Source organism: Mauremys reevesii, linkage group 5, assembly GCF_016161935.1.
Source record: "Mauremys reevesii isolate NIE-2019 linkage group 5, ASM1616193v1, whole genome shotgun sequence".
Taxonomy (NCBI): domain Eukaryota; kingdom Metazoa; phylum Chordata; order Testudines; family Geoemydidae; genus Mauremys; species Mauremys reevesii.
In genome coordinates this window covers 40,122,236-40,144,592 of record NC_052627.1, presented here as the reverse complement: position 1 = coordinate 40,144,592, position 22,357 = coordinate 40,122,236, and the positions used below count along the sequence as shown (strand labels likewise).

Genomic DNA, 22,357 nt, shown 5'->3' with positions numbered 1-22,357 from the left:
GATCCTACATACACAAATTCCTCTCTTGTACTGTAAACATGTGTTGTGTATAGCACAAACTTCTGAAATAAAAACCATAGCCGCTAAAAAATAGCAAAGCCACTATATTCTGTCATATTGATATATATCATCTGTTTTAAAAGACATTTCACATATACAAGAAAACAGATGAGAACAAGAATATTGGAGTCTAGCCATATGTTATATATTTTTAAAAATGGAGATCACACTAGGAAAAAAGAGCCATCTAAATGGTTACTATAGGGAAAACAAACTTCTCTATTTGTACTGTGCCTTCTGGGATGCATCAGTCCCTAAAATACTACAAGGGCAGTTGGCAGTGATTGCAGCTCTATGAAAAACAGTATTGCTAATTCTGAACTGTGGGGGATGGCTGCTCCCTTAGAGATAACATTGTATTAAACCCAGCCTGAGCTTGCAAACCAAGCAGCTAACTGCACCTGAAAGACAGTTTGTTTGGTTCAAGAAAAGAGATCAATCTCCCTTTTCTGAAAGTGGCCTTAGAGATGCAGCCTGCCTGCCACAAATCACTTCCAAAAAGTCAGAGTTTGTTTGAGGTCTTAGTGAACCAGCTGTCTAAAAAGTGGAAAAAATGATGCCAGAAATGAAAGGCAATTGACACTGAAGACCGGTTCAATGATCTGAGAGACTTCAGACCTAGGAAGATATTTCGGCTTGGGTTTGATCTGCATCTTTTCTCCAAGCCAAACTTAATCCCAGTGTTAACAGATGCAATCCCATTGACTGATATATGGTTGAGCTCGATACAGTACCTGGAACCAAATGCAGCTGGTTGGTTGAATGGTTCCAAAAATACAAATACTGGAAAATACAACCTTGGTGTTAGTGGACAGAACTCCACTATAGTCAATGAAATTGTACTCATTTCAACTACATTGCAGAGTTGTAAAATATTCATTTGTGTTGAACAAATAGAGAAAGGTAACAGTCTCAGGCTTTAAGAGTCCTTAAAAATATTGAAAGAGTCATAGAATAAGAAGAGTTAATCAGCAAGAGCCTGGAAACAGAATAATTTGTAACAAAACCAATAAAACCTCACCAAAAAACAAAGTTCCCATCTCTCAACTTCCCTAAATACCTCCCCTCTCATCACCACACACCTCAATCCTCTCTCAATGACTGCAGTGTTGGAAGATCAACAGATTCAAGGCATTTGGACCAAGGACAGAAGACTGAATTCCAGAGCTGAGGAACTCTTAGAGAATGCTCTGCCAGCAGCCCCCAGCCATTAAATGGAAGGTCTATGTCTCAAGCACCTTCACTGATGCCAATGTCATTGAAGAGAGAAGCAATCCCTCAAACAGGCAGGTTCCAGACCATGTTATTATGTCTATACTGTCACTATTTTAATAGGTTTTTCTGTGAAACTGCCTGAACGTGACACTTAGAGATCCTCAAATGTATTTCTAGGGCCAAATCCTCAGCTGGCGTAAATCAACATTCCACTGGAGTCAATGGAACTATGACTATTTACATCAGCTGGGGATTTGGTCCCTGGTTTTAAATCTTTATTTTTCACCCGGCACGGACAACAAAATGGCTTTCTGGCTGGGACGTGCAACTCACACTTTTAATATTACCCTCCAAGGATCAGAGAGTTGAAAATGTTGTGATTCCATTTTCATTAGTGAAAAATGTCTCAGTCTGGGCTGCTAGTAATGCAATACATTTCAGGCATTCTTATTCTCTGAATTAATGCACGTGGGAGCAGCTAATGTCATTCTTTTCACATAAAAGAGATAGTTATAGAACAAAAAGCACAGTCCAACTACACTAGCAATGCCACTGGAAAACTGGAATTCTGCATTCATTGATAGCCTTTGTTTTGAACCACCTGGTGTTTTCAACTTTGTACCACTCTAAAATGTGCACAGAATTATGGTACTCCAATATACATTCAGGATGCAGAAGTGAATTTTGCAAATCCCAGACAAAAGCATTCTTAAACAATGAGGAATATTTACATTTAGAGTTTGAATAAATTATAGATGACACATGCAGATATAGAGCAATGAAGAATAAGGCCATGCTTTTTGTATTGGAGCTTACTGATGTAGACTGTAGGGCTACACTACAAAATTAGGTCGATTTTATAGAAGTCGATTTTTTAGAAATTGATTTTATACAGTCAACTGTGTGTGTCCCACTAAGTGCATTAAGTCAGTGGGGTGCGTCCACAGTACCAAGGCTAGTGTCAACTTTCGGAGCATTGCACTGTGGGTAGCTATCCCACAGTTCCTGCAGTCTCTGCTGCCCATTGGAATTCTGGGTTGAGCTCCCACTGCCTGATGGGACAAAAACGTTGTGGGTGGTTTTGGGTTCATGTTGTCAGGCTTCCCTCCCTCATTCTCTCTGTGAAAGAAACAGCAAACAATCGTTTCTCGCCTTTTTTCCCGGGTTACCTGTGCAGATGACATTCCCTGGAAAGCATGGAGCCCGCTCAGCTCACCGTACATCTCCTGGGTGCTGCTGGCAGATGCGGTACTGCATTGCTACACAGCAGCAGGTTCTTGCCTTCACGGCAGCAGACGGTGCAGTACAAGTGCTCGCTGTTGTCATCATCTCCTGGGTGCTCCTGGCTGACCTCGGTGAGATCTGTTGGGGCGACTGGGTAGATATGGGTGCTCCTGGCAGACCTCGGTGAGGTTGGTCAGGGGCACCTGGACATAAATGGAAGTGACTCCAAGTCATTCTCTTCTTTAAGTTTCTTCTCATGGAGATTCAGTCCTGCCTGGAATATCATGCGAGCTGGAGGCTTCTGCCTCAGGCTGCTCTCCCAGCCAGAAGCACCGCGCAGTCACACCTACCCCAGCCTACCCCTTGCTCCCCTGGCTCATGAAGCCTGGACAGTAGTAAGGAGCAGTTCAACTATAGGCTGAGCAAGTGCAGAATGGTGATAGAATGTGCTTTTGGACGTTTAAAAGGTCGCTGGCGCAGTTTACTGACTCGGTTAGACCTCAGCGAAACCGATATTCCCATTGTTATTACTGCTTGCTGTGTGCTCCACAATATCTGTGAGAGTAAGGGGGAGACATTTATGGTGGGGTGGGAGGTTGAGGCAAATTGCCTGGCCACTGATTATGCACAGCCAGACACCAGGGCGGTTAGAACAGCACAGCAGGATATGCTGCGCATCAGAGAGGCTTTGAAAACCAGTTTAATGACTGGCCAAGATACAGTGTGAAAGTTCTGTTTGTTTCTCCTTGATGAAAATCCGCCCCCCTTGGTTCACTCTACTTCCCTGTAAGCCAACTGCCCTCCCCTCCCCCTTTGATCACCATATAGCAATCAGATCCAGTACCTCCCATTTGGTCCATGCTGGAGATCTTCTGCAATTCTGGGAGTCCTCTGCTGATGAGATCTGTATGGTCACCTATGAGCTTGCCACGCTGAACAAACAGGAAATGAAATTCAAAAGTTCGAGGGGCTTTTCCTGTCTACCTGGCCAGTGCATCTGAGTTGAGAGTGCTGTCCAGAGTGGTCACAATGGAGCACTCTGGGATAGCTCCCGGACGCCAACACTGTCAAATTGCATCCACACTACCCCAAATTTGACCCAGCAAGGTCGATTTCAGCACGAATCCTCTTGTCAGGGAGGAGTACAGAAATCGATTTTAAGAGCCCTTTACGTCGACAATAATGGCTTCGTCATGTGAACGGATGCAGGGTTAAATCGATCTAACGCTGCTAAAGTCGACCTAAACTCATAGTGTAGATGTGGCATGTTTACAGTCATATTGCCTGGGGTGTTCCATAAAAAAGACCATTTAAATTCTGAGGTATTGTTCCAAACTAGATCACTGGAAGAGCTGTTCATTGTGACTCCATCAGAGCAGACCATTAGCATCATTCTAGTAAATGTGAGTGTGTGGCTGACCTAAGACAGAGAGAGGTGGAGGAGAGAGGTCATAGGGAAGCAACAGGGCCTTCAACATGACTCGTGGACTTCTCTTATTTTGAATAAAGTGTTGGTCTGAGAAGCCCCAGATGGGTTTCAGAGAAAATTGAGGTTTAAAAAAAAAAAAAGGAGCTCTTTACAGGAAGGACAGCCATACCCAGAGAAGTTAACATGCACCAGGAGATGCTATACTCAGTGACTGAGTCTTACTGTAATGAAAATCTATTCCACTTCTCAAGTGGTCATTTCTTTGCCTGAATATTCCTCCCAGTTCTTCCATCTGAAAAGCAATATGTTCTAGGCCAAATTCTGCTCTCAGTTAGGCCCCAATTCAATAAAAGATAAAAGCATGTGCATATCCTTAAGCACCTTGTGGAATCAGGCCCTGAGATCAGGCTAAATCAGGAGGAATTAACCTAATCGAATTAATGTAAAGCTAGAGAGAGATCAGAATTAGACCCAAGAAAGGCAAGATGAAGATTTCTGGTACAGACACACATCTTAACAGCACAGCCCTGTGGAGTATAGCCATCATCCAGCCAGAAAGTATGAGAGGCTTCCTTTTTAAAAGAGTGAACATTTGTTGAAATTGTACAAGAATTGTAATTCCTTAAACTAATAAAATGAAACAAACTGGTGGCTAATAAAAATATGGACAGAGGTAGTTTGGAACTAAACGAATGTTGCACATTTGTCCTACTAACATTGCATTCTGCGTTAAGCCAGCAAATACGAAATCTACCATTAAAAAAGGAGAACTTTGTAACACATTGTGTTATGTAGTAAGAAGTTCTATCATGACAGACACTAGCAGACAAGAAAATGGAAAAAGGAAGTGTAGACATGGGAAGCAAGTTACAATGAGCCACATGGGGAATTATATAATAGGATGGAAGTTAGTAATGGCTGATTTTTTTTGCAGAAACTTATGTAAAAAAATAAAAAAACCTGGGGAGATGTGAGATACCAAGTCTTGCCAAAATTTATTTGCCTCTGAACTAAGCAGGAGAGATCTTCAGATGAAAAACTGTTCGTAACAGCGTTGGCTAATAAAAAGTAAAATTTATGGCCTTCTCATTGTAAATGTTGCCCCAGATGTTCAACCACAAAGTACATAGATTAATCACCCAAACTAACGAAGGGTTTTATTGATCTTTCTTCCAATGTCAAAGATATTCTTTTACCAAAGAGAGCATAATATTCAACCAAAGAGCAAGCAGCATATGGGATCTCAGCTGACACAAATATCTTGCTATAGAATTATTTAAGCAGTTTGTATGAGAATTATAACAAGACCAAAGTCTAGTTCATACTCTTCTTTTACAAGAGCAGAAACAGAGCAGTTTTCAGAAACTGGATTGGACGCTGATACTATCATTAATATGAGCAATATGGAAAGTTCACATAATATAAAACCTTAAAACATGAAAGTCCTAATCTGTGAGCCTCCTTCCACAGAATTCTACTGTACTTGTATTTTATCAGATACAATTTCAAGTGGAGTTAGGTTAATGTTATAACAGTAGCCTATTTTCTGAGTTTCTAGCTAGTTAAGACAATAATAGAATTATTAATATTCAGTGCTGCACACTGGAAGGCATTAAAGTGCAATCCTTCACATCATCCATCAGTTGCTTTCAAGACACACAGCTGCATTTTGATACATCTTCATTTCTATGTAACACTTGTGCTCTATAACCAAGTGCATCCCAGTGCTGAAGTTGTTGACATGAAATCCCATGCTGTTAGCTCAATAAGTTTGATAAAGCCTAAGCCCTCATCTCAAAATGCCTGTTATCAGTTGTAAATTAGATTTTTGCTGTTATTCATAGGGTTTAAGCTAGAAGGGACCATTACAATAATCCTCATGGTAACATACTATAAAATGGAATCCAGTAAAGATGAATGGAACCCACAAAGGAAGATTTTTGGATGCTTATAGGAACTGAACAGTCAACTTTTTCATGCCTCTCCCCCCTCAGTAGTTTTATATGTAGCTCTTCAGTGTTGTGGCCTGTTTCTTGTGTGCTTTTACATCTATCTCAGTTTTAACGCTAAAGTTTGCACATCATTTTAAAATTATATCACCCTTGTAGACCTAGAAATAAGGCAAGAATTATGTAAAAGAGAAAAGACTTATTTTTACTCCAGGGGTCACACTTGAGCAAGGAAAACGTGGAGAGTATAAGATAAGCCTATAGACCAGGAGTCAAAAGCCAACATCTTTTCACCTCATCCCTGCTCTAGTTTTTGTATCTGGCAGCTACGTAAAAAAAACCCAGAACATGATTGGGCAGTAGTTGCCTCATTAATTTCATTTTATATATTGTCCCTGATAAAGGTGCTCTACACTTGATGGCATCTACTTTGGTGGCCCAGAGCTGGGCATGTAGGTGTAAGGCAGAGAACACCTTTGTGTACATTACAGTAGTTCTGATGTGTGAGTCAACCCCTCAGCTAATCTCCTGCCCACCTTCTGTGCATTAAGGGTAATACGTGGAGAGGTAGTGTCGAGGGCACCAGAATGGAAGTCAGGAGAGCTAGTTTTAGTCCCAGCTCTGCCACTGACCTGCTGAGAAACACTGGGTAAGTCATTTAATTTCTGTGCCTCTGTTTCCTCCACATCCACTGTTTGTGCAGTGCCCAGCACAATGGGGCTGGGGTGCTATACACTACTGTAATGCAAATAAACATGCTCCATTCCTCATCCAAGGAAGACTTCGAAACCTGAAGATCTCGGCCCCACTGTGCTCTACTCTCAGCTATCATCTGCATCCTCCTCTGCTGCCTTCCTCCTTTCTGGCAACTCATCCCTGCCCCCCAACTTCTTCCTTTCCTCTTCTCAGTCTTGTTATACCCTTACACTGAATAATGCTTAACATCATGAACAGGTCAGAGATCACATCTCTTATGTTTTATTTTGTTTACATGACTGTATACGTCAAAACTAGAAAGATGATGGATTGCAGCATTTAACACAGGCCAAATAAGGATTCATCACCACTGATTTTTTAAGTACTAGCAATATTGGTGCTGGTTAAACATTTAAAGAAAAATATTGCCACTTATAATGGACAATGTAGGTTCCTAGTGTGATTTTTTTTCTTCTTCAATAAACATTTTTGGTGCTGTAAATAAGTTCCACACAACTGTTTTGAATCTGACAATATAAGGTCACGTAATTTAGACTTTATGGACTCAAGTTAAAACATATAGTCAGCCTACCACCTACTGTGTTTTCCTGCAAGATTATTCTATGACATTTGTAACAACAAAACTGTTAGCAACAGTAAATACAATCCAAATTTCACTTCCTTTCACATTCTATTTTTGTTAATGGAAAATAGCTGAGAAAAATACTGAAACTTTAATAGGAATAATCTTATGCAGATGGAGGAGGCCCAGATGCATTTAAGCAAAGCAATTCTTTGCCAGTCAGGAGGAGTCCAGTGGACAGATGGGTTGTTTGCTAGTCATTCAGAACACCCTTGGGACAAGAATCTCTTAGACCTGACAAAGCAAGCCAATAGAAAAAAGATGCACAATACACCAGGACCATGGTGTTCCCTTAGGGAAAAGAAGAGCTTCCTCAGCCAGAAATCAGTAAGAACAATGTAAATGAGATTATGCATAAGAGTCAAATAGGCTACACTGGGGATGGAAAGATTTAAGTCCCATAAATCAAAGAGGAAGACCTGCTAAAGGGCAATATTCAACTATCTTACAAGTTAACAAGGCTGGAAGAAAAGAGACAAGAGAATTTCCTTTAAACTTTTACCCATGGAAAACAGAGATTGAGGCTTAGTCCTACACTAGCAACTTATGTCAGTATAACAGCATCACTCAAGGGGGTGACATATTTATACCGTCCTAACCCCCGGTATAGACAGCGTTATGTTGATGGGAGGGCTTCTGCCATTGATATAGCCAGGGCCGGCTCCAGACCCCAGCGCGCCAAGCGCGCGCTTGGGGCGGCATTTTGCCGGGAGGGCGGCAGGCGACTCCAATGGTCCCGCGGCTCCGGTGGACCTCCCGCAGGCATGACTGCGGAGGGTCCGCTGGTCCCGCGGCTCCGGTGGACCTCCCGCAGGCGTGCCTGCGGATGCTCCACCGGAGCCGCGGGACCAGAGGACCCTCCGCAGGCACGTCTGCAAGAGGTCCCCCGGAGCCGCGGGACCGGCGTGCTTGGGGCGGCCAAATTCCTAGAGCCGCCCCTGGATATAGCTACCGCCACTCGGGGAGGCGGATTACCTGCACCGATGGAAGAACCTTTCCTGTTCGTGTAGGTAGCATCTTCACAGCTGTATCAGTGCCGCTGCACCTTTTTAAGTGTAGACAAGCCCTTAGAACTAAGCTGGTAAGTTATGACTCCAGATAAAACACAAGTGGAAGCCTGCAGTACCAGAACCCCATAAAAGTCATGTTATAACCTCAACAGAAACTACTAATGAAATGAGTACCAGGGAGCAGGATAAATAGTGAGTATACAATCAGAACTGACATTAGTGATAGGCAAAGATTATGTGGATTGTGGAAATTGTTGAGCATGTACTGAAATATCACACTTGCCCAGTTTTCACTAAAATACCTGCACTTAACATGAGTCTGAAAATGGTTATGGTTAGAGAAGGCTGTTTTTTTTTAAACCCAGCATCATGATTACAGTAGCAAAACAGCACATGTTCCTCATAGTTTTGAATGATAAAAAGGCAATGTTTAGTCTAACCACCATACAATAGCTTTCAAGTCATTTTGTCAAATATTGAAAACCTAACTTTCTCCTTCTCCACTATTTTGCTAATTTGCTTTCAATAACTAGGTCCGTGGGATGGATGAGACTTCAACATGCACCTCTTATATTCATCCCTTGCTGAAGGGAATACCTAGCCTCCTGAGAACAACAGGTCAAGCCCAGTGAGGTTAACTCACTCCTTTATTGTTCTGAGCTATGTAAGTAATTTTACTTATTCTCCAATGTGAACAAAATCATTTTTCATCCACTAATTGCCATTTGATACAGAGTTCTGGTGCAATGAGTAAAGTAAATGTAGATCAAGTATTCAGAAAGGAAGTGTAAGTTATTAGGTGACCACTGGGAATAAAAGCAGACGATTGCACTCAAACAAAGTTAAAATTGGATTGATTCTTTGCTACTCATTCCAACATTTTGGTTCTCATTCATTTGACGCACCACATTTATACATGCCAGGAACACACCACCACCAAATAATTCTATGCCAATAATGTATATTTTGTTATATTGGCTAATAAGTAAATTAACTTACATTTCTATTGCTTTATTGTGATATTGTTAATACACTGTGGTGGACAGTAAACACAAGTAGGCCAATATGATGATCCTAGAACAAAATATATCTTGGACACAGTACGAAAATATCAATATACTTAAGCCAACATTTAGCTCTCACTTTTGGTTTTAACCAGCTGTGTTGCCAGCTGTCTCAAAATGTATAAACAGTTCATAAACTGTAATAGTTCTTTTAGGCAGCTGTAAGACCATTTTTCTTCCTCGAAAGCCTTTGTGAAACATAACAGTTTCCAGAGTGAGTAGATAATTCACAAAGGACATACAAGAAATGCAGAAAAAACATATTTTTTCTCTGTTGGATTAAATTTGGGTTTGTAGAACATATCTGCCACTTATTCCCAGAAATCAGTCCTAAAAAGGGCATATTTGCTAGATATATAAGGCTAGATTCTAAAAGTAGTTCCATTGCCTTTAATGGAGCCATGTCAATTTTCACCAGCTGAGGATCTGGCCTGTAGCCTTTTAGGTATTTGGCTTTTTTCCTTTTTCAGAAATGCAGCATTGGATCCTGACCCATATGTTTTTTTAAACATGTCATTTCTTTTATTAAAAAAAAAAAAAGAGTAAAAATAGTGATTAATTACAACTGGGCGAAACAGTACCAGTTGTCAAAGTCTATTTGTCCATAAAAACAGTACCATTTATACTTGGAAAGAGGTTCAGTCCTTTTATCCTTCATGTCATTGATGTTCATTACAAAGGGCTATATTTTACTTCCCCCAACTGCCTTCAGAGGAGGGAAGCATATGGATATAAATGACTCCAAAAACCATAGCCACAATAATTTCTATATATAAATTATACAGCATAATGTATGCCATGTGGGGAAAATGGATAGTGGACCAGTAGAAGTGGAGAGGAGCAAAGGAATAGAAGCTCTATATGGCATGCACCCGTGGCAAACTAATAGCTAAAAGATATCCAGACATTTGTTCTGCTCTATGTAGCATTTACTTCCTCCTTACAAGTCATGTGACCCCATCAAAGGAGACATGAGTGTATGTCACAGAAGTACTAAGGCAGCAGCAGCACCAGCCAGATCCCAGCATCTGGGGGAAGGGGAGAAAAGGAGAAGGGGAACTGGAGAGATGCCTGAGGGCAAGACATCTGGCCTGGGATCCATTGTTTTGGGGCCTTTTTCACCTTTGGGTCTTCATCTCCTCAGACTCACGAGACCATGCCTCTGCACCTTGCTAGAGGTGGTACTGCCTTACAGACAGGAAGATCTGACAAACCTTGGAGACCGCAAAGCTATAAGTGAGTTAATTCTTCCCTGGCATGTATTTTCCCATATAAAGTGATATACAAATATTAGTGCAGAATCGAGAGGTTGCAATCTCAGATCCTATGCTGATTCTATAAAGCAGTGAATTCATAATGGTAAATGTATGACAAGAATAAAGTTAATTGCCTCCATATTATATAATTTCTTTTTCCAAGTTTACTGCTGCTTCAGATTCTGCTGTAATCGATATATCTAAGGGTACGTCCATACTACCCGCCGAGTCAGCGGGTAGCAATCGACTTCTCGGAGTTCAATATATCGCGTCTCATCTAGACGCGATATAGCGAACTCCGAACGCGCTCCCGTCGACTCCGGAACTCCACCACCGCGAATGGCGGTGGCGGAGTCGACAGGGGAGCCGCGGACTTCGATCCTGCGCCGTGAGGACGGGTAAGTAGTTCGAACTAAGGTAGTTCGACTTCAGCTACACTATTCGCGTAGCTGAAGTTGCGTACCGTAGTTCTACCCCCCCCCTAGTGTAGACCAGGCCTAAGTGTAATATCTCAAGCTGCTCATAACAAGTTTTCACCTTGAGGATTCTAATGCATCAGATTCTATCACTATTATAATGAAGTAGTTTCTAAAACTCACCTATTCAGTAAGCTACAGCGCAATAAAGTAAACTGCAGCATATACCACCCTGAATCAGATAAACAGTAGCATACAAACGCGCAGCTAACATTTCAAAACTGACTAGTGAATGAGGGTCTTTTTTTTGGCTGCCCAACTAAAGACACCTTGAAGGATTCTGATTTTCAGAAGCGGTGGATGTTTGTCCTCTAAAAAAATCAAGCCCAATAAGATGTCCAAAGTTGGACACCTAAAAAGGCAAGCCCCCAAAACACTAGCCTTTTTTGAAAGTTAGGCCTACATTAATAATCCTGGTCACACGGACAACAGAAAACCTAATAGGTAGATTTATGAAGCTTCTCTATCTAGTTATTACACTTTTTAAAGCACTCAGATGCTTTTAGGTATCTGACTACAACTTTATTCATTAAAGAAAGATTTAAAATATCACTTAGAAACTGAGCAAATAGTCTCTGCAGTTCACAGTCAGAAGACTCAGGCCTGAAGGAAAGACCACCATAATAGCCAGAGTCCCTTTGGCCTTTTCTGTAGGAGGATCAGCCTGCCGTTCCCTAGGTTCCTGCCTGACATAAATCCTGCAGCTAATACTAAGGCCCTCTTTCTGTAAAAAGATAACCAAAATCTTTGTCCCCTCTTTTGTCCCACCCCAGGGCAAAAAGGAACCCTTATCTTATTATATACTAAGAACCATGTCAAGTTTAAACATAATTGTCATGGGGTCACCTTAGCCAGTGGAACATCTCACAATGCTCACCTAACCTTACAGCAGTCCAAATAATCAACTCAGAATGGCCCACCTGGGCCTTACAACCCACAAAGCAAATAAAACACTCCCACTGATTCAAACAAAAAGGTGCAGCCAGAGTTAGACCCTGACCAGGTTAGGCTTTTTAGGTTAAGACAGATAAAAGATCTTTCCTCCCCTGCCCCAGCTTCATACAGAACTAACCCCTTTAAGAAGCAGTCAGCCATTTTTATCCTACCTACTGGGCCCTGATTGATTTATGCCTGCTCTGCAGCCTTCTAGCCAGTAGAGAGGATCAGTATTCATTGGTTCTACCCACAGCTGATTCTGGCACTTCTAGACACCTCCTGGAAGACTCAACTTAGTGCTCTTTCCCCCCAAAGACTTTGAGGCAGAAGGTAACAGGGAGCTCATAGACAATATTTAGAGGATGCAACAGAGCCATGTCAAACTTGGTAGTTTTCCTTTGCAGGGTTTGTGTGAACACTTTCTTCTGTTTCATATTCCTGAGATTTTTGCATCTCCTGAGTTTCATTTGAGATGCACGGTTGAACAATCCCAAATTCTCATACAAAAACTTAGTCAAAACTGCCAACTCCCACCTATCTTTCACATTGCTACCAAGCAAAACCACAACTTTTTTATGACTTGGATGCAAAATCAGTGGCCCTGATTAGCTTGAACGGCTTATCAACCATAATGATTCTTTTGACCAATACAATTTCAACATCAAGTTTATAACAAAATGTGAAACCTACTAAGATTCACTGAGTTTCAGAATCTCTTGTGATTCTTTGCATGGCCCTAGTTCTGAGAGAAAGTGAACATGAGAGCAGGATTTGTTTGGTGACTCTGGTATAACATGCTACCCTTTTGTAGCATAATATAAATATGAATTCCTCCACATTCGTCCCTTCTAGATACATTAATTAAGGTGATTAATGGAGGACATAATGTTATGAATGTTCTGCTTCTAAGAGCCTATTCCAGCTTCTACATGGCATGCATCAAAACAGATTTGTGGAATATCAAGCTGTTGGTACTGTGCCTCATTTAATTTGATGGCTTTCTTTGCAGTAATAAAGGTACTTAAAATTTATAGATGAAGCCAGACTTTATAGCCTCCAAAGTTCAGGTTTCAACCTACAATAGGTGTTCAATTTCAGGTATTAAAACTTTGACTTTATTTTTCAGTAGCACACTTTCAATGGCACATTTTTATGGCTACAAATGTACTATTAACTTCAAATTAAATACCTTTCTCTTTTAAAATAATCATTATTATATAATCAGTGCCAGAGAAGAATTAATAGAAGTCTACTAGCAAAATCATGAAACTGAAATGTGCATGTTTTTTCTAAGATACAAAAAGATTAGAGGAAATAAATTATGAAACTATGTGCATCAAGTGGAAAAGTGTTTGGTGATACCTATTAAAATTGTTGCTGGAGGAGATGGCTTAGTCATGTTTGAACAGCCTACACTCTCTGAAACCGCAGGTCCAACACCCAACAGTCACCTCCGCATTTCATCCTTCCAAGATACAGCAGATACACTGATACTGTTTCTTTCAGCAGAGACTTTGATAGAGGAGGTTTTGTTTGTTATGCAACAGACGTTTGCCTGGCCTTGGACTGTCTTAGAAGGTTATTTAGAAATTACAATTGATTACGTAGCTGTGAGCCTGCTATGTGGAGTAATGGGATGGGAAAGCACAACACAATAGTGCTCCATGCTCTACAAAAGCTACCAATGCAATTCTGGAATCATTTAAAGGTTCCATTTCTTGTCAAGAAAGTACTAACAGGCTAACATTTGGATGCTGAAGAGACTGCAAATGCTTCTCTGTACTCCAGTTCGACAGCTCCACTCAGTACAGATGATGGTGTTGACTGAGCCCAGGTCAGAAAATCATGGAGGTGGGGGTTAGTGACGAGGCTTTCCCAATGGAGAGTCCCCAGCTGTGGAACTCACTACCACTAGAAATCATGCAAAGCCTGAGACTTTCAACCTGCTGAACATATTGCAAAGCATATTTAATTCTACCTTTATAGGCCCCTTGATGTAGTAAAGTGAAAAACTGTGCCCTGGCAGTATGTGGTTCTAGTTTGAGTAAGAAGGGAAGAGTTCAGTTTATTTCCTAGAAGGAAATGCCTTTCTAAAGTTATAGAATGGAGCCTAAAGAAGGGGTGAATGTGAACAATCATAAGTGAAAAAATGAAAGTCTCATGGCACTTCCAATGAGAGTTTTTTTCTTCTGATGTCCTGGGGCAAAACTACTCTGCTCACCACTGCTGTCCAGTACCTGGTGCATTAATTAGCTCCCACACACAGGTGGCTGAATTTTGGCAGTTCTGCTTGTATACTGGTACAGGCAAAGATTCTGTAGGCTAACTCCCACCAGTCAAGCATAGGTGAGGCACATAAGTCTCAGCCACATTCTCTGCACTAGGGCCAAGCAGAGGGCTGGGGGTATGTCCATATGGGCTGTATGTCCAGGGAGACTGAAGTGTTCTACTGGCTTTTGTATGTTAACATTCCTGATGTCTGATTTGTGTCCATTTATTCCTTTACATAGAGACTGTCCAGTCTGGCCAATGTACATGGCCGAGAGGCATTACTGGCACATGATGGCATATATCACATTAGTAGATGTGCAGGTGAATGAGCCCCTGATGATGTGGTTCATGTGGCTGGATCCTCTGATGGTGTCACTAGAGTAGATATGGGGACAGAGTAGGCAACGGGGTTTGTTACAGGGATTGATTGCTGGGTTAGTGTTTCTGTGGTGTGGTGTGTAGTTGCTGGTGAGTATTTGCTTCAGGCTGGGGGGCTGTCGGTAAGCGAGGACTGGCCTGCCTCCCAAGGTCTGTGAGAGTGAGGAATCATTTTCTAGGATAGATTGTGGATCGTTGATGATGTGCTGGAGAGGCAGGGGAGGCTCCAGGCCCCAGCACGCCAAGCGCGTGCTTGGGGCGGCAAGCCGCGGAGGGCGCTCTGCCGGTGCCGCGAGGGTGGCAGGCAGGCTGCCTTCGGCGGTTTGCCTGCGGAGGGTCCGCTGGTCCCGCGGTGTCGGTGGAACTCCAGCAGGCGTGCATGCGGAGGCAGCCTGCCTGCCGTGCTTGGGGCAGCAAAATGCCTAGAGGCACGCCTGTGGGAGGTCCGCCGAAGCCGCAGGATCAGCGGACCCTCCGCAGGCAAGCTGCCAAAGGCAGCCTGCCTGCCATGCTTGGGGTGGCAAAATGCCTAGAGCCACCCCTGTGGAGAGGTTTTAGCTGGGGGCTGTACGTGATGGCTAGTGGTGTTCTCTTATTTTCCTTGTTGGGCCTGTCCTGTAGTAGGTGACTTCTGGGTACCTGTCTCGCTCTGTCAATCTGTTTCCTCAGTTCCCAAGGTGGGTATTGTAGTTTTAAGAATGCTTGATAAAGATCTTCTAGGTGTTTGTCTCTGTCTGAGGGATTGGAGCAAATGCGGTTGTATCTTAGGGCTTGGCTATAAACAATAGATCATGTGATGTGTCCTGGATGGAAGCTGGAGGCATGTAGGTAAGTATAGTGGTCAGTAGATTTCCGGTATAGGGTGGTGTTTATGTGACCATCACTTATTTGCACTGTAGTGTCCAGGAAGTGGATCTCTTGTGTGGACTGTTCCAGGCTGAGGTTGATGGTGGGGTGGAAATTGATGAAATCCAGGTGGAATTCTTCAAGGGCCTCCTTCCCGTGGGTCCATATGATGAAGATGTCATCACTCTAGTGCAAGTAGAGGAGGGGCGCTAGGGGATGAGAGCTGAGGAAGCATTATTCTAAGTCATCCATAAAAATGTTGGCATACTGTGGAGCCATGTGGGTACCCATAGCAGTGCCACTGACTTGAAAGTATAAGTTGTCCCCAAATCTGAAATGTGGGTGAGGACAAAGTCACAAAGCTCAGCCACCAGGGATACTGTTCCTGACAGCTTGTAGTCCATCCTTGTGTGGAATATTGGTGTAAAGAGCTTCTACATCCATGGTGGCCAAGATGGTGTTTTCAGGAAGATCACCAATGCATTGTAGTTTCCTCAGGAAGTCGTTGGTGTCTCGAAGATAGCTAGGAGTGCTGGTAGCATCTGAGGAGAGAGTCCAAATAGCCAGATAATCCTCCTGTCAGGGTGCCAATGCCTGAGATGATGGGGCGTCCAGGATTTCCAGGTTTATGAATCTTGAGTAGCAGATAGAATACCCTTGGTCAGGGCTCTGGGGGTGTGTCTGTGTAGATTTGTTCCTGAGCTATAACAGGGAGTTTCTTGAGCAGATGGCGCAGTTGCTTTTGGTACTCCTGAGTGAGATCGGAGGATAGTGGCCTGTAGAATGTGGTGTTGGAGAGTTGCCTGGAAGCCTCCTGTTCATAATCTGTCCTGTTCATGATGACTACAGCACCTCCTTTGTCAGCCCCTTTGATTATAATGTCAGAGTTGTTTCTGAGGCTGTGGATGGCGTTGCATTCTGTATGGCTGAGGTTATGGGGCAAGTGATGCTGTTTGTTCACAATTTCAGCCTGTGCACATCTGTGGAAGCACTCTATGTAGAAGTCCACTCTGTCATTTCGACCGTCAGGAGGAGTCCATGCAGAATTCTTCTTCTTGTAGAATTGGTAGGAGGGTTCCTGTGGGTCAGTGCACTGTTCAGTGGTGTGTTGAAAATATTCCTTGAGTCGGAGATGGCGAAAGTAGGCTTCCAGATCACCGCAGAACTGTATCATGTGCAAGGCTGTGGTGGGGCAGAAAGAGAGTCCCTGAGATAGGACAGACTCTTCTGCTGGGCTAAGTGTGTGGTTGGGTGAGTTAAGGGGACCACTGTTGTAGCCCCCTGTGGCATGTAGGAGTTTGGATCGTTTAGTGTCCTTTTTCCTCTGTAGAGAAGTAAAGTGTGCATTGTAAATGGCTTGTCTCATTTTTGTAAAGTCCAGCCATGTGGAAGTTTGTGTGGTTAAAATGTACATCTTTAAAGAACTCCCTTTGGTCTATCAATATTAGGACTCTGCAAGTTCAAAACTAGGTAGCTGAAGTTTGCCAGAAACTATCTACAATGCCAAGGCAGCCACTGTGGCAAAGTAGTCATACCTACCAGATGGGATACAGTCAGACTGAAAGAAGCTAGGTAAATAGGAGAGATGAATGAGAAGTAATGAAAAGTTTTTTTCCCCTCTCTCTGCATGTTTTCTTTTGGGACGTGGTTTGTGAGGCCTCTCTAGACTACCAGAAAACTTCAAATGTTCATAAGGGTTGTGATGAAGGCCCCATAGAGTTTACAGAGGTTGGTGACATTCTTTTCCATCTTGGGCTTCATGGAGTTTCCTGCTCATGCAGAAAGTCAAATCATTCAAGGACATGGAAAACTGCCTTTGTGCTTCATACAATGAAACTTGTCATAAGTAATCACTCAAGCAACCAACAGGGGTCCGCTGTTTAATGGAGATGGTCTTGCAATGAAAATGAAACAAATATATGTTTGGGAAATAAGTTAGAACTGAGTCTTGACAGAAATTTAGCTAATAAGGATGGCTTGTTATACAGGTCTTGTATGGGATTCATATTTTGGTCCAAATTACAAAACTAGTATTTTGTTTACCATGAGTCTGTTAAAAATGGGTCTAGGTGTAGTCCTGTTCAGCCAAACTAGAGTTTCCTGTTGACACCATCAAAATCAAAAGAATCCTTTTGTCCATGTTGAAATTCATTCACCGCTGCCTGTGTCACCATGTGTGCGTATATCAACGCATGGCATCAGACTTGCCATTTTCTATTGTCAAAGTGAATTGGGTATTTCAAACGCAACCATAAATATTTCATGAGAGACAAAAGAAGGAAATGGCTCTAAACAGCACAACTCTTCCAAGCTATCATTATTTTACAAACCAATGAGTTTGTGACTCTTTATTTATGAAACCAGTAGAATGACAAATGGCCTATCACAGTTTCAGCCAGTACCCTAAAGCAATGTGTTCTTGGCTCACTCCTAGCAATCTGAGGAGTTCAGGCCTCCTAGTTCCAGCCTATATATATTTACCTTTCCCTCGTGCCCCCCTTTTCTTTTTTTCCCCTCTTTAAAAAACTTTAGTACCCATGTCTTGACATATTGAACTCTGCACTCCAGGCTGCTTTTGATTTGTGAGGAGAGTTACAATAATTAATTACAGAGCATGGTCTTCTGTGACTAAACCTTTTGCATTTATAGGTTCTTGATGTAATCCAGAGCAGGAGGCTAAACCATATTTAATTTGTCCAACACGTTTTTGGTTAAAGCTCCATCAAATGAGTGACTGGATTCCCTCCGATTCAGCTGGAAGAGTCACTTTGAAGAAAGCGTTTATAAGCAACATTTTCCTTGTCACAACAGGAGGCCCCGAAGGCCGGGTCGGGGAATCAGTTGTTGCTTGTAATAGTCAAATTTGGCTAATTCCTTGCTGGATAATGTGTCAATAATAGGTTAGATATTATTTGGACCTGGTTTTACAGGGAGCACACAATTAAAGAAAAAGAGTCAATTGCTATAGCTTGTAAAAGTCTATTCTTTGAAATGTCCTCAAGTTTGACCCTTACATCTGTGGTACCATAGGAACATTTTTGAGCTACTGATCAGCATGTGGAATCTTTACAGAGCTGTTATTGGTGGAATAGGGGATACATAACTGAAGGATCAAGGCACTTAACACAATTAAATCAATACTCTATAGCTCATTCCTCCAATCTGACAGAAAAAGATCAAACACGGACAGATTTCCCTTTTTTCCCTAGCCTAATATTTTTACCCTGACTTTTGTATCCTGCTCAGCACTATAGCACATTAACATGAAGAGTCAGTGGACATGTGGCTTAGACTGAAAAATCATAAGTTTAGAATATCACTCTTCTAAATATCATTCTTTTAAAATGCCATATTTGATATTTCATTACTTTTCTTTATTTTCAGAACAAAGCAAGGAGGGCATGGCACTGAACAGCAGCAAAGTCCAATAAGCAGCAAGACCCACTTCAGAGGAGTTTTATAAAGAATAACACCTAGATTTATTTTAAATCAATCAAAAAGAAGAAACAACAGGGAATACCTTCCATAACAGGGAAGGGCAAACTACAGTCCGCGGGCCGGATCCGGCCCATCAGGGTTTTCAATCCAGCCCACAGTATTGCTAGCCCCATGGCACAGCAGGGCTAAGGCAGGCTCCCTGCCTGCCCTGGCCCCGCGCCGCTCCCGGAAGCGGCCAGCACCACATCCCTGTGGCCCTTGGGGGAGGGGGAGGCAGAGGGCTCCATGCCTGCAGGCACTGCCCCCCACAGCTCCTGGCCGGGAATGGGGAACTGCGGCCAATAGGAGCTTCAGGGGTGGTACCTGCAGGCGAGGGCAGCACACGGCGGAGGTGCCTGCCCCACTCCACCCCCCAGGAGCCACTGCCGAACATGGTGGCCACTTCTGGGAGCAGTGCAGGGTCAGGGCAGGCAGGGAGCCTGCCTTAGCCCTGTTGCACACTGCTGCCACCTCAGAGCCGCTAAAGGTAAGCACACCCCAAACCCTTCCTGCACCCCGCACACCAACTCCCTGCCCTGAGCCCCCTAGCCCTCTGCCATGAGCCCCTTCCTGCACACTGCACCCCCTTCCGCACCCCAACCCCATGCCCAAGCCCTACATTCATGGCCCTGCATACAATTTCCCCACCCAGATGTGGCCTCGGGCCAAAACGTTTGCCCATCCCTCTTCCATAACTTAACTCCAACAGGCCAAATTCCTCTAAATAAGTTCTCCGCCCACACTGTAACACTCAAGTGCAAGCCAGGGAGTTTTATAGAGGGCTTCCTTACCCAGAACCCTTGGGAGTTAGGAAAGTCCAATCCTGAGCTCTCCAAATGATTGATAGCCCAGCTAGTCAATCAACTCTATTCTCACTCACTCTGGGCTCTACAAGAACTTCATCCTATCACAGAAAGTTTCTAACAGTTTTGTCCATATGCTGGAACTTGTTGTGCAGTCTATAATCACATATCTATTTCCGTTCTTATAAATGGATCCCCAACCATGGTATCTGAGCATCTCCACAAAAAACAACAAAAATCACATGGCAAAGGTCTCATTCTAAGATTGTTTTCAAATTTCAGGAAGAAGATTCTCCGGACTTAGGCACAGATCCTCAGTTACTTAAGCTCCTAACTTCCACTGAAATGGAAATGGTTTCAGTAGAAATTAGGAGCACAAATACTTGTGAGGAGTTGGGTCTTAGTGCCTATGTCACTTGAAAAAAAGATTTAGGATAACATTTTCAAAAGTGCCTATGTGATGCCTAAGTCACTTCTGAAAAATGGGACTTAAGCTGCTAAATTTCTGAACATTTTACTCAATGAGCTAAATTCAACCCTGGTGTAATCAGGTCCAACTCTATGAGCGTATCTGGACTTACTCCCAATTGCATCAGATCTGAATTTGGCCTAATAAATTTAGAAACTTGAACAAATAAAATATCATTTAATTCCTTTAAACTTGGGCTGTCATTTTACTCTTTTACCCAGCAGTTTTCCCGTCTTTATTCCCTTATCTTCTTTCAAACTCTCCTTTTCATTCCTCTATTTTGCTTGTTTTTCTATCCCCTTAGTGCCCCTTCACCATCTTTCTTTCAGCTTCGTTCAAAACCAGACAGTTTCTGGGCATGTCTACACTAGAAAAAATAGAAAGGAGTCTTAGGATAAGCACAATCCACTTTAATGGTGCTAAACTCTGTCTACAGGAAGAACTAAGTGTTGTTGTTTTTTTAATTGTGTTAGCTATCATGTTCAAAATGCTATTTAAAATGCTAATCTAGACAGGGCCCGAGACTCAGAAGATGGTGGCTGCTGCTTTGTTATTGAATAAGATGTAAAAACTTGCACAGCTATATTATACAATAAAGTGAGGGGAAACTCTCTCTGCCCATGTCAAAGTACATAGTGTATACCAAAATATACTTAGATTTTTGGTAAGCAGCTGATGGAGGACCTATTTATTTTTGTAAATATATTTTATAATTTTCTCACATGAAGTTCCAGCAATTACAATTAAACAACATTCATATGCAGGGTACATTTAAATTAATTAAATAGCTCTGGCAGAGTATCTGCACTTTTGCAATTGATCACCCTGGGCTGAATCCTGATGTTCTGTCTAACATGGCAGTAAGATGTGTGGTAGCTTCTTATAGCCATAGCTGCATAGCCTGGTTCCACAGTGGGCTGACCAATCCTAGAATGGTTGGGCCCAGGCACAGAAGAAAATCAGGGAGTTCTGTATTCATTCTATATTCAAAAGCCATGGAGTTGCTTGGCTATGCAAATAAACTCTGTTCCCTGAAGCACCCGTCTGAAGATCCTATTGTGCCTATAGAAGAAGCCAGGGACACTGTAGTGGTTTCCCTCCATTTATGAATCCCAAAGTAACTGTTTATCTTTTGGGGTAAATGAGATCTTATCCTCAATGTTGGGGGGGGAGGGTGAAGAGAGAGACAGTTGGCCCAGTGATGCCCTAGGTTGTCTCCAAGCCATCACCAGAGTGTGATTTTTCACATGTGAGACCTCTAAGTTTTCCTCACTAAATGGGTCGTCCTCCCCTCAAGAAAGCAATACATGTGCCCAGTGCCTGTCTGACATCAGCCCAACAGTGCTCAGGTTGGATTGGAACAGAAGGTAGGAAATGCGTAGTTGCATAAGGACTATACATGTCCCTGAGTAGGGACATTATACCCTTAAGTCATCGTAGTCATGGATCCTGGACGCATCATGTAGATTAAATATTGTGCAGACATGTAGGACCAGTATTTGGTCTCATGAAACTCTATTATTTATAATACTGTAGTGGTTAGAGGCCTCAGTAAGGATCAGGGCTTGTTGTATTAATGCTGAACAAATAATGAGTAGAGACAGTCTCTGCCTTAAGTAGCTTTCATGTACAGCCTTCAACAGACTCATCAATCATATAACAACCTTACCTACAATTTAATTACCCTAATAACTATGTGTGATTTATCAATTTAATTGTAAGCAGGTATTATACCACAACCATTCATCACTAAGCATGCCAAGTTTAAAAAAAATATATAGAAAACACCATGAGAAAAGGGAGGAGCAAATCTGAGCTGCATCAGTCTAATCAATTCACCTCTAAGCTTCCTCTCAGCTGTGTGTCCCTTTTTTGGTTCTTGAAATTAAAATAAATAAATCCCCACATAACCTTGATCTGAGTGAAATCATCATATAATAATCTATATATTAAATAGTTATTGGAGATGATCTTCAGCATGTCCTCATAGCAGTATTTTCTAATGGAGTGTGTAAAGAAAAACCAGTTTGGACTATTAAGCATATGTGCTATTTAGAAATGTGTGCAAAAGGAACAAACAACCATATGTGACAGACAGATGAAAAGGCTAACAGTCAATTCTGTAAACTTAATATGTGCCAAATGTGGGAATCTG

The 22,357-nt window shown here is 42.3% G+C and overlaps 1 long non-coding RNA gene across 1 annotated transcript in view; it reads left to right on the top strand.

The window, feature by feature from the left end:
- LOC120406666 overlaps positions 1–19,053 on the top strand; it is a 28,110-nt gene extending 9,057 nt beyond the window's left edge. Inside the window, exons 2-4 of the long non-coding RNA XR_005599460.1 lie at positions 8,760–8,890; positions 10,435–10,526; positions 18,838–19,053. This is a non-coding gene — a long non-coding RNA (uncharacterized LOC120406666). The remainder of the gene's footprint in view (positions 1–8,759; positions 8,891–10,434; positions 10,527–18,837) is intronic.
- The last annotated feature ends 3,304 nt before the right edge of the window (positions 19,054–22,357 follow it).